The sequence below is a fragment of the Silene latifolia genome, chromosome 7, assembly GCF_048544455.1.
Source record: "Silene latifolia isolate original U9 population chromosome 7, ASM4854445v1, whole genome shotgun sequence".
NCBI lineage: Eukaryota > Viridiplantae > Streptophyta > Magnoliopsida > Caryophyllales > Caryophyllaceae > Silene > Silene latifolia.
This window is the reverse complement of record NC_133532.1, coordinates 47758829-47774233: the sequence shown is the minus strand read 5'-3', so window position 1 is coordinate 47774233 and position 15405 is coordinate 47758829. Positions and strand designations below refer to the sequence as shown.

At 33.4% G+C, this 15405-nt stretch overlaps 1 pseudogene; it reads right to left on the bottom strand.

Moving 5' to 3' along the window:
* Positions 1 to 15405, bottom strand: part of LOC141592147 (uncharacterized) — a 272781-nt pseudogene that overhangs the window by 174951 nt on the left and 82425 nt on the right.

Genomic DNA, 15405 nt, shown 5'->3' with positions numbered 1-15405 from the left:
AATAAGAGGTTGATTAATTGTAAACTAAGATGCAAATGAGATATAAAATTAAGCTAAATGAAAATTGATTCTAATCAAATGTATAAAAGCTAAGGTCCTTGGGTTCACTTGGGTAAGTCGGGGAAGAGAGGGTTGTTAACAAGAAATGGGTAATGATAAAGGCCTATGATTGATCCTAATTTCTTAGTCAATTAGAGCTAACCAACAAGCATTTACTTAGTATGAAAAACTCGTCTCGACCATGCCATATAGGCCTTTCATTGTCTTTCGACCTAGGATAGACTAAACATGATAATGAAAGACTCAAACTCTCATTTAAGCAATCCATCAAACATTTCATAGGCATGGGAGTAAGGGTTTACAAACAAGCTTTCACTTAGTTGATACAAACTCATCACAATCATGCATAAAGACTATCTAATAGCATAGGCACCAAGATAAGTTAAACATGCAAATAAAAGACTCAAACTTTCGTTCAAACATTTCATCGAGCACTTCATATGCATAAGAGTAAGACCAATTAATTACCCAATTCAAAAGGTTAACAACCCAAATTCACCCTTTTAATCACCCAAGATCCCCCATGACCTTAGATAAGACTACTCACTCATGTTCATGGGTGAGAAATTAACAATAAATTTCAACAAAACACAAGTAAACATTGTAAACATGATAAAGATTACTACTTTAGATGAATAATGATTAAACAACATAAGAAATGTAAACAATTGAAGTAAATGTAAATAAAAGATGAGAATTATACCAACAAAGAGGAAAGGAACAAGCTTGGACAATAATGAAAGATGGCGCGTTTGATATAAGGCCATATAGGCCTTCCATTGTCTTTATACTACTTTTAATTTCCGACCGAAGTCTTACGAATTGTTCTCTTTCCAACGGTTTTGTGAAAATGTCCGCAATTTGATTTTCCGTTTTACAAAACCTTAGACATATATTACCCTTTTCAACTTGATCACGTAAAAAATGATGTCGTATGTCGATGTGTTTAGTTCGTGAGTGTTGTATAGGATTCTTTGATATATTGATCGCACTAGTATTGTCACAAAATATGGGGGTAGTCTCGAAAATAAGGCCATAATCATGCAATTGTTGACGTACCCAAAGAATTTGTGCACAACATAGAGCGGCACTCACATATTCACTTTCGGCCGTGGACAAGGAAACGGTGTTTTGCTTCTTAGAAGCCCATGAAATGAGACACGGTCCTAGGAATGTAGCAATGCCCGAAGTGCTTTTCCTATCCAATGTATCACCGGCATAATCCGCATCCGAAAATCCTACAAGATCAAGTTCGTAGTGAGTTGGGTACCAAAGATATAGCCTTTATGTTCCAATCAAATACCTAAAAATCCGTTTGACGGCTTTAAAATGTGATTCCTTAGGATTTGCTTGGAAATGGGCACAAGCACACACACTAAATTGTATGTCGGGTCGACTAGCGGTTAAGTAGAGTAAGGAACCGATCATACCTCGATATACCTTTTCACTAATGCTCTTACCATTTTCATCCTTGTCAAGCTTGACTTTAGGCACCATTGGTGTGGGCATAGGATTAGAATTAGTCAACCCAAACTTACTTAGCATTTCTTTTAAGTACTTTTGTTGATGAATCATTGTTCCGTTTTCATTTTGTTTGATTTGAAGACCAAGAAAAAATCCAAGTTCTCCCATCATACTCATTTCAAATTCGGAAGTCATTAAATCAGAAAAGTACTTATAAAGAATATTGTTAGTTTCTCCAAAAATAATGTCATCGACATATACTTGCACAAGCAACAGTTCATCTCCTTGTGACTTGATAAACAACGTTTTATCCACGGACCCACGTAAGAAACCATTTTCCAATAGAAACTTTGAAAGCCTGTCATACCAAGCCCTAGGAGCCTGTTTTAAACCATAACGTGCTTTATCAAGTTTGAAAACGTGGTTGGGAAACTCGTTGTTTACAAAGCCCGGAGGTTGTTCAACAAATACTTCTTCATCAAGGTATCCATTCAAAAATGCGGTTTTGACATCCATTTGAAAAAGCTTTATACCTTGATATGATGCAAAAGCTACAAGCATTCGTATGGCCTCAAGCCTAGCTACCGGTGCAAAGGTTTCATCATAATCAATTCCTTCTTGTTGGTTAAAGCCTTGCACCACTAGTCTAGCTTTATTCCTTACGATTTCTCCAACATCATCTAGCTTGTTGCGAAAGACCCACCGTGTACCAATTACAGTACGTTGGGAGGGCCTAGGGACAAGGTGCCATACCTTGTTCCTTTCGAATTGCTCCAATTCCTCTTTCATTGCTATCACCCAGCATTCATCAATCAGGGCTACTGTGACATGGTCTGGTTCGATTTGAGAGATGAAAGCATTGTGTGCACAGAAATTTTGGAGCGATGATCTGGTTTTTATTCCAGAGGTTAGGTCACTGGTTAGGTTTGATAGAGGATGTGAGATTTGGTGTTTCCATTTTTTGGGAATAAGTGAGTTAGAGGATTCGGTTTGTTCGTCTGCAATAGTAGAGGGGACTGTTGCATGAGGATTGTTTGAAGGAGGTGATTGTGATTCGTTTATGATTTGATTTGGCTGTTCTTCACCATCCTTGTTTTCCCTGGATGAGCTAGCATCATCTTGTGTTGGAGGACGATTAGTTCCCCCTGAATTTTGGACATCCTCCTTAAGCAACAGTGGCTCCAACTGTTGCTCAGCCTCTTCCACCACTTGATCCATATCATGTCGTGTCATACCAATCTCAAAGTCATCATCATATTCATCATCCTCATCATCAACCTGTGTGTTTGACACAAAAAGACTAGATTCGTCAAATATTACATGAACGCTTTCTTCCATTTTCATAGTCCTTTTGTTATAAACCTTATAGGCTTTATTATGATCGGAATACCAAACAAAAACTCCTTCATCACTACGAGCATCAAATTTGCCAAGGTTGTCTTTTCCATTATTGTGCACAAAGCATTTACTACCAAAGCATTTTAAATGTGAAAGATTAGGTTTTCTTCCTCGTAGTAGTTCATAGGGAGTTTTCTCAATGATTTTTCTAATCATGACACGGTTGTAAATATAGCAAGATGTGTTTACGGCTTCGGCCCAAAAATTCTTAGGAACTTTAGAGCTAATGAGCATGGTCCTAGCCATATTTTCAAGAGTTCGATTCATTCGTTCCACAACACCATTTTGTTGTGGGGTTCTTGCGGCCGAAAAGTTATGACTAACACCATTCTCATTACAATAAGACTCAAATGACAAGTTCTCAACTTCGGTTCCATGGTCGGATCTCAATGAGACAAGTTTATAACCAAATTTGTTTTGAACCTTTTGGACCCAATATAAGAACTCATCAAATGTTTGGTCCTTAGAACTTAAGAAGAGAAGCCAAACAAATCTTGTGAAGTCATCTACAATGACACAAATATAACGACTTCCACCTCTACTCACAATGCGCATGGGACCACATAAATCAATATGAATGAGTTCAAGAGGTAAGGAAGTGCTAACAACCTTTTTGGATTTAAAAGAGCATTTAACTTGTTTTCCTTTAACACAATCATCACAAAGTGATTTAAACTCAAATTTAATGTTAGGAATGCCCTCAACTAGATCAAGTCTCTTGAGGGTGTTAAGTGTCTTAGCATTTACATGACCAAGTCGTTTGTGCCAAAGCCAAGGGTCGTTCTTTTGAACACTCATGCACGATAGTGATTGACCCGACAATGAATATAAATTAGTCATGTAGACATCCTTGACACGTTTACCTTCAAGTATGAGTTCTCTAGTTTTTCCATGGATGATTCTACATTCACTAGCAAGAAATTCAACAATATTACCTCGATCACATAGTTGTGAAATGCTCAAGAGATTGTGTTTCAAACCTTTGACAAGTAACACTTTGTCCACGCATAATGACTTTGACTTACCAACTTTTCCAATACCAATGATTTCACCTTTCTTGTTGTCGCCAAAAGTCACCATGCCACCATCGTAGGCTTCTAGCGAGAGGAATTGGCTTTTATCTCCCCTCATGTGACGAGAGCATCCATTGTCTAAGTACCAATTGCTGCTTCCCCTCACTAATGCCTATAAGAAATCAAACATTTAGTTTAGGAACCCAAACAAGTTTGGGTTCCTTCTTGACAACGACCTTTTTGACTTCCTCTTTCTTGATCCACACTTGTTTAGCATTTTTAGTGTTTCTTTCTAAGTCACGGACTCTTTTTTCACAACTATTAAACTCATGACCTGTTTTGCCACAATAGTTACAAATGATGTACTCAGGAAGACCAGCATACTTTCTTCTTCGGAAGTCAGTTTGGCTTGGATCCTGGTTTCGAGTGCAACAGTGTGTGCTACTATTGCATTTGAAACCAAGTCCAGCTTTCTTTGCAATTTTTTAATATTCTTGTGATTGTTTCAAGAGAAACTCTAAAACATTCTGACTTCCTTCCCATTTTAAGTAGAACATCTTAGCCTCATCTAGCTCTTTAGTCAATGTTTCGATTTTAGCAAGATGATTAAGATTCAATTTACCTAAATTGTTGAAAGCTTGTTTTGCAAGTCTTGCTTCATCACTAAGTAACATCCCAATTTGTTCCAATTGTTTATTATCCATTTGACACAATGTGAGGTCAGCTAGAAGAGAGTCACTTTCTTTAGTCAAGGAAGACACTAATTTAGTGATATGTATCTATTTCTTTTCTGGACTCGGATGCTACAGTAGAGACCTCTGTGGCATGAGTCTGTTCATCCCTTTTTAACATCTCAATTTGAGCAAGAAGGTCATCATTTGATTTTTGAGCTCGTTCTAAGGCACTTTTGACATGACTAGACTCATCATTCAACATTTCAGCAATCTTAACAAGATCATCTTTTTCATTGTTACGAGTAGCTAAGTCAATCAAAAGTTGGTCACGTTTTTGAGTTAGTGACGACACATTTTCTTTGTTAGAACTGGATGCAACAGTGCAGGGATCTGTTGCACCCGTTTCATCGACCTTGTTGGCTAAAAACAAATTTTGTTTTCGAAGCTTTTTGATTTCTTTCTCAAGACTCAACATGGAACTAGGTTGATCATTCTCATTTAGACTTTCTTTTAAGACGACATTTTCCTCAGCTATGTCCTCAATTTCAATTTGCATAGCTTCCAACTTATTAGTTTGGACACGACATTTATCAATAAATTGATCTAGGAGGAGACAAACTTTGTCTTTAGAGAAAGATCGAACCTTTTTCTTGAGCTTAATTACCTCATGGTCTGAATCAGAGTCTGAATCCGCGGAGTGAGCCATAAGACACTTGATGTGTTCTTTCTTTGAGGATTTGGAAGCACTTTTTGAGGAACTAGACGAGATGCAAAGTTTGGCGTCTAATTCATCCTCAAGGACATCGTCCTCTTCAGAATCAGACATGCCCCAAATAGCAGTCATTACTTTGTTTTTGTACTCACGTTTAGCGGAATCACGTTTTTCTTTGGATTTGATATCGTTCCACTTTGGGCATTCTTTGATTTGGTGACCTTTGTCACCACATTTAAAGCAACCAACAGTGGAATTAGACCTTCTCCTAGGAAAACGACGTTTGCTAGAATTATTGCTATACCTTTGAGAGTTTCGACCATTTATCATGCCAACAATGTTTTTAGTGAACATTGCAAACTCGTCATCTTCATTCTCCTCATCACTTGAGAGAGCATTAAGAGCGAGTCATTTCCCTTTAGAGATTTCACTAGAACGTTTCATGAGAGTTAACTCATGAGCCATAAGTGAGCCCATAAGTTCATCAAGGGTGAGCAATGAAAAGTCCTTAGCTTCCTCAATAACCGTAACCTTCGGTTGCCACTTTTCAGTTAAGCTACAAAGAATTTTACGGACTAAATCCTTGGATTGAAAACTTCTACCTAAACTCTTAAGGTCATTGACAATACATGAAAAACGTGAAGACAAAGTATTAATTGACTCATCTCTTTCCATATTGAACATCTCATATTTGAAGGAAATGTAGATTCATATACATACTAACATACTCATATATGTTAAAATTAATTTGTCATAAAATTAAATACGGATTTTATGCATGCAAACAAATAAACAAAAGGAGAAGAAATCATATTCTTACAATGGATGATTCGGTTTTATGGGCACAAAAGAGATCTCCTTCTCTTTTGTTCTTGAGCTTTCTAAATGGAAGAACAAGGATTCAAGTGTAGAATCCCTCCCAAAAGCATATACCCAAGGAATACATCTTAAAGACTAATATAATATGATCTAGTATTAAAATTAGTCTTACTTAAAATATAACACAAAAATGTTTTTGTACTCTCACATATTTCGGTGGAGAGAGGAGGAATTTTGTGATTTTATTTCTCTAGAAATCTCATAAGATTGTAGAGAGCATATAGATTTTCTTACACTAGAAAATAAGATGAAGAATGAATGAATTGATTAGGAAAAGAAAAACTCTTTCTTTTCTCTTCATATGGCCGAAATAATGGCATTGGGTAGGTTGCCCAATAGCTTTCATTTTTGCTCTTCACAAGAGACCAAGCATGCAAAGCCAACTACCTATTGTTATGATTGTGTTTTCATTTAAAATAAATAACACAATATAAACTATATGCCCACCCACATTTTCGGTTTTAAGACATAAAATGGAGAATCCATTTTATTTTTGTCATTTGTCAAATTTGTCACATGTGACATGTTACATGAAATGTCACAATGTAATGTATTTTTAACATATTAAAAATCAACATACTCATAAAATATGTCATTTACAAAATCGACTAGTAATTCGTAATTACTTGTACCAAAAATATTTCCAAATTATAAACTACAACAATCTGTATTTATAATAAATTATTCATTCCGTTTGAATTGTTTCTGTAAACAATAATTTCATCCAAGTAATAAAATAATTCGATTACTTGGACCGTGTCTTATTTAATCATATTTACAATAAGATACGTAAATTATACTCACAAAATCATCCGTCAATTTTAAGCAATTTAATTAACTCGTATCAGTATTCGATTAATTAAATAATCAATTAAGAGTATTTCCCTATAGGTATGACCTAAGGGGATCAACTGGTCACCACCGTCGCACGACAGTAATGTCAAACTCTAGTCAGCCAATCATTACCGATATATGTTGACCAGTTGATAGTAACAATATTACTTCCCAATTGTATTCTTAAAATGAGATTTAATAATGATATTTAAATCATATGATCGCACTATTGTTGAGGACACATTTCCCAACAATCTCCCACTTGTCCTCGACAAGTGTGCGTCACCAATTCTCTTGTCCTATTACTATCTCCCACTCAATGCAAGGTGTCTTTCAGGTCGTACTTGCAAGTGATCATATCGAGAGTGGTTTCCTCGATCTGGAGAATAACTGATTGACCGGATTTATCCACTCTGGATACCTTCCGAGCGTGGCCACGCATTTCCAGTTGAAGGAAATGTAGATTCATATACATACTAACATACTCATATATGTTAAAATTAATTTGTCATAAAATTAAATACGGATTTTATGCATGCAAACAAATAAACAAAAGGAGAAGAAATCATATTCTTACAATGGATGATTCGGTTTTATGGGCACAAAAGAGATCTCCTTCTCTTTTGTTCTTGAGCTTTCCAAATGGAAGAACAAGGATTCAAGTGTAGAATCCCTCCCAAAAGCATATACCCAAGGAATACATCTTAAAGACTAATATAATATGATCTAGTATTAAAATTAGTCTTACTTAAAATATAACACAAAAATGTTTTTGTACTCTCACATATTTCGGTGGAGAGAGGAGGAATTTTGTGATTTTATTTCTCTAGAAATCTCATAAGATTGTAGAGAGCATATAGATTTTCTTACACTAGAAAATAAGATGAAGAATGAATGAATTGATTAGGAAAAGAAAAACTCTTTCTTTTCTCTTCATATGGCCGAAATAATGGCATTGGGTAGGTTGCCCAATAGCTTTCATTTTTGCTCTTCACAAGAGACCAAGCATGCAAAGCCAACTACCTATTGTTATGATTGTGTTTTCATTTAAAATAAATAACACAATATAAACTATATGCCCACCCACATTTTCGGTTTTAAGACATAAAATGGAGAATCCATTTTATTTTTGTCATTTGTCAAATTTGTCACATGTGACATGTTACATGAAATGTCACAATGTAATGTATTTTTAACATATTAAAAATCAACATACTCATAAAATATGTCATTTACAAAATCGACTAGTAATTCGTAATTACTTGTACCAAAAATATTTCCAAATTATAAACTACAACAATCTGTATTTATAATAAATTATTCATTCCGTTTCAATTGTTTCTGTAAACAATAATTTCATCCAAGTAATAAAATAATTCGATTACTTGGACCGTGTCTTATTTAATCATATTTACAATAAGATACGTAAATTATACTCACAAAATCATCCGTCAATTTTAAGCAATTTAATTAACTCGTATCGTATTCGATTAATTAAATAATCAATTAAGAGTATTTCCCTATAGGTATGACCTAAGGGGATCAATCTGGTCACCACCGTCGCACGACAAAGTAATGTCAAACTCTAGTCACCCAATCATTACCGATATATGTTGACCAGTTGATAGTAACAATATTACTTCCCAATTGTATTCTTAAAATGAGATTTAATAATGATATTTAAATCATATGATCGCACTATTGTTGAGGACACATTTCCCAACAATCTCCCACTTGTCCTCGACAAGTGTGCGTCACCAATTCTCTTGTCCTATTACTATCTCCCACTCAATGCAAGGTGTCTTTCAGGTCGTACTTGCAAGTGATCATATCGAGAGTGGTTTCCTCGATCCTGGAGAATAACGATTGACCGGATTTATCCACTCGGATACCTTCCGAAGCGTGGCCACGCATTTCCGATTGAAGGAAATGTAGATTCATATACATACTAACATACTCATATATGTTAAAATTAATTTGTCATAAAATTAAATACGGATTTTATGCATGCAAACAAATAAACAAAAGGAGAAGAAATCATATTCTTACAATGGATGATTCGGTTTTATGGGCACAAAAGAGATCTCCTTCTCTTTTGTTCTTGAGCTTTCCAAATGGAAGAACAAGGATTCAAGTGTAGAATCCCTCCCAAAAGCATATACCCAAGGAATACATCTTAAAGACTAATATAATATGATCTAGTATTAAAATTAGTCTTACTTAAAATATAACACAAAAATGTTTTTGTACTCTCACATATTTCGGTGGAGAGAGGAGGAATTTTGTGATTTTATTTCTCTAGAAATCTCATAAGATTGTAGAGAGCATATAGATTTTCTTACACTAGAAAATAAGATGAAGAATGAATGAATTGATTAGGAAAAGAAAAACTCTTTCTTTTCTCTTCATATGGCCGAAATAATGGCATTGGGTAGGTTGCCCAATAGCTTTCATTTTTGCTCTTCACAAGAGACCAAGCATGCAAAGCCAACTACCTATTGTTATGATTGTGTTTTCATTTAAAATAAATAACACAATATAAACTATATGCCCACCCACATTTTCGGTTTTAAGACATAAAATGGAGAATCCATTTTATTTTTGTCATTTGTCAAATTTGTCACATGTGACATGTTACATGAAATGTCACAATGTAATGTATTTTTAACATATTAAAAATCAACATACTCATAAAATATGTCATTTACAAAATCGACTAGTAATTCGTAATTACTTGTACCAAAAATATTTCCAAATTATAAACTACAACAATCTGTATTTATAATAAATTATTCATTCCGTTTGAATTGTTTCTGTAAACAATAATTTCATCCAAGTAATAAAATAATTCGATTACTTGGACCGTGTCTTATTTAATCATATTTACAATAAGATACGTAAATTATACTCACAAAATCATCCGTCAATTTTAAGCAATTTAATTAACTCGTATCGTATTCGATTAATTAAATAATCAATTAAGAGTATTTCCCTATAGGTATGACCTAAGGGGATCAATCGGTCACCACCGTCGCACTACAAGATAATGTCAAACTCTAGTCACCAATCATTACCGATATATGTTGACCAGTTGATAGTAACAATATTACTTCCCAATTGTATTCTTAAAATGAGATTTAATAATGATATTTAAATCATATGATCGCACTATTGTTGAGGACACATTTCCCAACAATCTCCCACTTGTCCTCGACAAGTGTGCGTCACCAATTCTCTTGTCCTATTACTATCTCCCACTCAATGCAAGGTGTCTTTCAGGTCGTACTTGCAAGTGATCATATCGAGAGTGGTTTCCTCGATATGATGTCATTCATATACATACTAACATACTCATATATGTTAAAATTAATTTTAACATATATGAGTATGTTAATATCACGAAATAATTACATGCATGTTAATATTTCTGGTCCTAAAGTGTTTTAGGATATTTTGGTTAATTTTTCGGATTTTTATTGTTCATATTTAATAATAATGACATTTAAATGTGATTTTATGAGTAAAAATGTCATTTTTGGTCGAAAATTAGCTATACTTCGAATTTTCACTTGGTTTTTGGATATGTTGTTACATATATTATTTTGAGATAACCTGCAAATTTTCATAATTTTTGGACTTGTTTTGCTCGAAAAATGAATTTTTCATTATTAAATACGTATTTAAGAGAAAAATAGGTTAATATGAGTTAAATTTCGAATCTGGTCATAGAAAATTAATATGTTGTCATATGCAATTTTACAAGATGTGTGTAAAATAATTGGCTATAAAGAAGGCTTTTAGCATGATTTATGAATTTTTGAAGAAAAATAGCATAAATAGTGACATTATTAGTAAAAAATTAATAAAACATAATCTATGACTTAGGAAAAACGTCTAATGTTGCATTTTATTATATTTTTCAGATCTAAAATTGAAAAGTTAGTGAAAATAATTTTTCCATGTTTTTATGATTATTTTATTAAAAAATCGATAAACCGCAACATTGTTTTTCCGGAAAAATTTCGAAATTTTTAACCTAAGATTTTGAACATTATGAGTGTCATGGATTTTTCCAGAATGTTCATGAATTTTAAATTTCAAATTTTGAATTTATTTGAAATTTTGTGATTTATTTGAAGTTAAATAGCTTATTTTTGTAATTTTAGTCCTTTTATGAACAATTTTGTAAATAAAAGTTAATTATGGTCAAATTACTAGTGGAGACTATATTTTGAGTCCTAAGAGGTTAGGGTAATTAACTTATGCATAAATATGAGTTTATGCATTTTTGTGATTATAAAATGTTGAAATCACGCAAATCCGTAAAAACCGAGTAATATACGATATTGGCTTATTAAAAGGCGATTTAGCATAAAAATTGAGCATGTTCATACATATTATAATGCTGCATTTTTCTTTATGATTGTCATAATTTTAATTTATGTAATTTTGAATTATGTAATTTTACTTAGTATGGCCTTAGTTTTTAATTGGTATTTCCCGAAATGTATGGGAATATCGATTCGGTTGTAATTTTTATTGTGATCTCGTATCACCGTTTTGTAATATTTAATAAATTTATTTTATTTTAGTTACAAATGTATAATAGGAAATTATGTAATTTATTATGTAATTTTATTCATTCCGGAGTTCCCAAAGACGGATTTCTTCAAGAATGGCGATACATAAAGACGGTGTTACCTCGAGATGCGTGTCACAACCGAAGTTCAAGGGACCAATGGAGTTGGTTTCCGAATATGTAATAGATTAATAGTTTTTCTATTTTAGGAAAGGCCATACTAGGATTTTTTTTCCTTCATGCTTGCATTTTATTTTATGTCACATGCATCGCTAAATCGCCATAACTAAAACATGCATTATTATTTTATCGAGTTTATCGACCGTGTCAATTATAATTATCGTAGTTCACCGCTTTAGTTCACTTAAAACGTGATAGATAATAAATTGGCATGACCTCTCGCTAAAACAATTAATTGAGACATAGCCTTACCAAATAGTAGAAACCATGAAAACCTATTTCGCGAGGGAGTGCGCTCGGCTACCCCGGGGTACAAACCTTGTTACGTAGGGGAAGTGGGTGATGAATGTTAATCCACCGAATTCATGTTGATAAGGGATGTATCGGCTACCCCGTGCCCAAGTTGATGTGGGTTTGGATAATGGACACATTTATTCGAAATTTGGATTGAACTCAACAAAAGTTATTGATAAGGGATGTATCGGCTACCCCGTGCCCTTGTTGATGTGTTTTGGGCTATAGATAAACATTAGAGTAATTTTATCGACCAAGAGTTCTAAAAGTAGAATCGATTAAAAAGGTTAATCCACCGAGTTATATTGATAAAGGTTGAATCGGCTACCCCGTGCCTAAGTCGATATGAATTTGGGTCTTGGAATCATTTATCATAGTTGGGTAGAGGTCACTATGTAAATGCTTTACTTGTTATTTACAAGTATTAATATAACGATAAATGTTTTGTTTTCACTATTCCGTTATTATATTGTTCTATTTCTTAACCACAATTCATATACGATATCATTTCGTTTTTGATTCAAATCTCCATTAAAATATCGTAACTAAAGACAAAAATGAGTTTGCTTCTAAAACCTCAAATGAACCATTGCTAAGGATCTCTTGTAAAGAGTATAGATAAAGGTTATTCATTATCAAACAGGTTTTTGATTCTTGACTAACACATCTACTTACAATGGATTGCTATGTTTCATATACTTAATTGAATTAAGTACCTTGAAATGATAAATTGTTTTGGTAATTAGTTTTGTCAAGAATTCGTAATTGACCAAAATAACGCAACCACTTCAATGAAAGTTTTTAAGACTAAAACGAACAAATGAAGAGTAATCTTCATGAATTCAATTTTGCTTCTCAAAGCAAAGACTCATTGAAATAAGTGGGAGCATTCTCTTAAACCGTTAAGATGAGGACGAAGGTTCAAGAAGTAAAGATTATAATGGAATTGATACAAGGTAATGTTAAAGGTAAAGTTGTTGAGAATGACGATACTAAACCTATCAATCCCAACCGATAAAGTTTCCATTGTCTTAAATGTTGGACACGAGAAAGGAAACTACCCCAAATTATTGAAGAATCAGCAAGTTAGTTGTGGGACATCTAATGGGACCTTCTTCTTTAAAAGTGTTTATTTGATTAAACATAAATTTTGCTAGTGCCACTTCGTCAATATTAGAAACCAGTGGAGGTTTTCATCATTGTATTCGACATATAAGATGATTAGAATATGACGACTAGCAACAATAATGTTGAGAGATAGAGTAATTGTGTACTCAATCTAGTTTTTGGATTTAAAGTTGTACTTAATTGTGACTATTAAGTGCATAAACTCTAAAATAAGAATGTAAATTTGTTAAGATACAAAAGAGGTTTTCACTTTTGTGACCCTATACACCACGATTTGATGTATGGCTAGCCCATTATCAAGGTGATTATATTCTAAAACAAACTAGAATGATATATCATGTAGATGATGTAAGATTCAAATTGGTAACCCAAGATTAAACCTTAAATTTTGGAATGATGAACGCAAAGAGTTATCGAGTACTCTTGAAACCATTAGATTGTTAATGGTATATGCGTATCTTGTATTCAAAGCAAGATGTCTCGTGCCTTTTGGTTGAAAAGGAGATCGAGTTTGTAAATCATCAATCCAAAATAGGTTGATCATTTTCTTTTACCAACGATTTAAGTTGACGCTAATATGTTCACTCAATAAGGTAAATAGAGAAATCTTTGAAGAATTTCAAAGAGTTCAAGGAATCACGATTTAGTCGTGATGGGATTATCAAAGTGAAGACTTTGATATAAGCCAAAGGAAATGTGATATAGTATCACAAGTTAATCTCTCTTAGCACGCATCATGGAATAATGTGTGGTTGGATAAGAAATCAAACGCTATTCGATATGGTTTGGACTTCAATCAAGTTACTTTGAGTTACTTGATCTTCTTGGGGATTTTATCATTTTGTCTAAATTATTTTTCCACTAAATCGAATCATATGAGATATGAAATGGTAAGGGTACCATGGTTGTAAGTTTTTCACAAGAAACAAATGCTCTTTTTCCCTTGCAATTATCACGAGCACGACGGGTTTGCGGCTCATGAAGCTGTCTTTCTAAAATACAGGTTTATTTCTAGAAGACAGAGTGGGAGAAATTATTCAAGAGCCACAAAGAATGTTATGTCGCAAGAAACTGGTCTTTCTTGGCTACATGAGATGTTTTGTGTAAGACATTGTTTCTTCAAAAACCTAGGAGGTTAAATTCGTCACTTGTTAAAAATGATGAATTCATGCTACTTTTAAGAAAGTAAAGAGCTTATAACTTACAAAAGAAATTGTTTGATTCAAGTTGATTACTTATAGAAAGTAATGAACATATGACTTACATAAGAGTGTTTAAGTCACAACTCAATATAAGGCTTAGAGCCATGAAAATCCGAAATAAAAGGGCTTGATTAGTTTGAAAGGGTTTTGCACTAATAAAGACAGATTTTCAAAGGCTTGATTGGTTTCAAGGCTTGATTGGTTGCAAAGAGTTTTGCACCAATTGAAATGCTTAAGTCTATTTGGATCTTCTTAGGGATTGTGTTTCATTATTATGAAATACATAGCGAGTGAATCTAAAACACACTTCTTGATAGAAGGAATGTATTCAATACATGTCATGAGTTTTATAGATTCTTGCAATCCTAAGATAATGTGAAACTTAAGAGAGGATCTTAAGTAAGACATCAATGAGTTGGAATCAATGTTTTGATCATGTTATAAAACTTTTCTCGATAAGTCGAGAAGTTGTGTTTATACATGAAGTTTAGTGGGAGTTACGGAAATTTTAATTAGTCCGATATGTGGATGACATATTGATCATTGAGAATGATTTAAGACTTTTGGAGTATTATAATATATCTTGAATATCCGGATTTATGAAGATAAATTCACATGATATCATTTTGTCAAGAAGAAGTCTTATGTTGATAAGATTCATGACTAGTTCAATTAAATTGAACATATTTGATTGATTCCATTTGCTTCCGCTACCGGATCAATTAAATGAATAATGATGTGTAACACTTCATATACTTTGAGTATGATGAATTGTTTTCAAAATCGAATTTAAGTAATCTTTGCCAAGTACGCCATAAAGATTGTCCTTAAGTGCTTGCAGAAGCATTAAGGAAGTAAAGCAAAGTGTTTATGATGCAATTTTGTGTAAGGGTGTTACACAAGTGACAATTGACAATTGAGATTGCGCATGGTTTCCGACAAAACCATAATCAAAACACACTAGGATGGTTAAGATACCATTGTGGCA